This window comes from Arachis stenosperma, unplaced genomic scaffold (genome assembly GCF_014773155.1).
Source record: "Arachis stenosperma cultivar V10309 unplaced genomic scaffold, arast.V10309.gnm1.PFL2 arast.V10309.gnm1.Scaffold_100025, whole genome shotgun sequence".
Classification (NCBI taxonomy): Eukaryota; Viridiplantae; Streptophyta; class Magnoliopsida; order Fabales; family Fabaceae; genus Arachis; species Arachis stenosperma.
The window spans coordinates 2,532,870-2,534,359 of NW_026651369.1; positions in this window are offsets into that span (position 1 = coordinate 2,532,870).

Here is a 1,490-nt window from a genome sequence, read left to right on the forward strand (position 1 = left end):
AGCTTTCAGGGTCTCAAATGCCTGCAGACACTGTGTGTCAAACACAAATGGTGTGTCAGCAGCTAGCAGGTTGCTCAGAGGTTTTGCAATTTTTGAAAAATCCTTTATAAACCTTCTGTAGAATCCTGCATGCCCCAGAAAGCTTCTGATTGCCTTAACATTGGCAGGTGGTGGTAATTTTTCAATTACCTCTACCTTTGCCTTATCCACCTCTATTCCATTGCTTGAAATTTTATGCCCAAGGACAATTCCTTCAGTCACCATAAAGTGACATTTCTCCCAGTTTAAAACCAGGTTAGTCTCTTGGCACCTTTTCAGGACAAGTGCTAGGTGGTTAAGACAGGAGCTGAATGAGTCTCCATATACTGAGAAGTCATCCATGAAGACTTCCAGGAATTTTTCCACCATATCAGAGAAGATGGATAGCATGCATCTCTGAAAGGTTACAGGAGCATTACACAGACCAAAAGGCATCCTCCTGTAGGCAAACATGCCAGAAGGGCAAGTAAATGCTGTTTTCTCTTGGTCTTGAGGATCTACTGCAATTTGGTTGTAACCTGAATAGCCATCCAAAAAGCAGTAGTAATCATGACCAGCTAGTCTTTCTAGCATTTGATCTATGAATGGTAAAGGAAAATGATCCTTTCTGGTGGCTGTATTGAGCCTTCTGTAGTCAATACACATACGCCACCCTGTGACTGTTCTTGTAGGAACCAGTTCATTTTTTTCATTATGAACTACTGTCATGCCTCACTTCTTGGGGACAACTTGGACAGGGCTCACCCAGGGGCTATTAGAAATAGGATAAATAATCCCAGCCTCTAGTAATTTAGTGACCTCTTTCTGCACCACCTCCTTCATGGCTGGATTTAGCCGCCTTTGTGGTTGAACCACTGGTTTGGCATTATCCTCCAATAGGATCTTGTGCATGCATCTTGCTGGGCTAATGCCCTTAAGATCACTTATGGACCACCCAAGAGCTGTCTTGTGTATCCTTAGCACTTGAATCAGTGCTTCCTCTTCCTCTGGATTTAAAGCAGAGCTTATAATCACTGGAAAAGTGTCACCCTCTCCCAGAAATGCATACTTCAGGGATGGTGGTAGTGGTTTGAGCTCAGGTTTGGGAGGCTTATTCTCCTCCTAAGGAATTTTCAAAAATTCTTTTGTTTCCTCTGGTTCTTCCTGATCAGGCTGAACATCCTTGAAGATGTCCTCTAGCTCTGATTCTAGACTTTCAGTTGTATTGATCTCTTCCACCAAAAAGTCAATAATGTTAACGCCCATGCAGTCATTTGGTGTGTCTGGATGCTGCATAACTTTTACAGCATTCAACTTGAACTCATCCTCATTGACTCTCAGGGTTACTTCCCCTTTTTGTACATCAATGAGAGTTCGTCCAGTTGCTAGGAAAGGTCTTCCTAGAATGAGAGTTGCACTCTTGTGCTCCTCCATTTCCAGCACTACAAAGTCAGTTGGAAAGGCGAATGGCC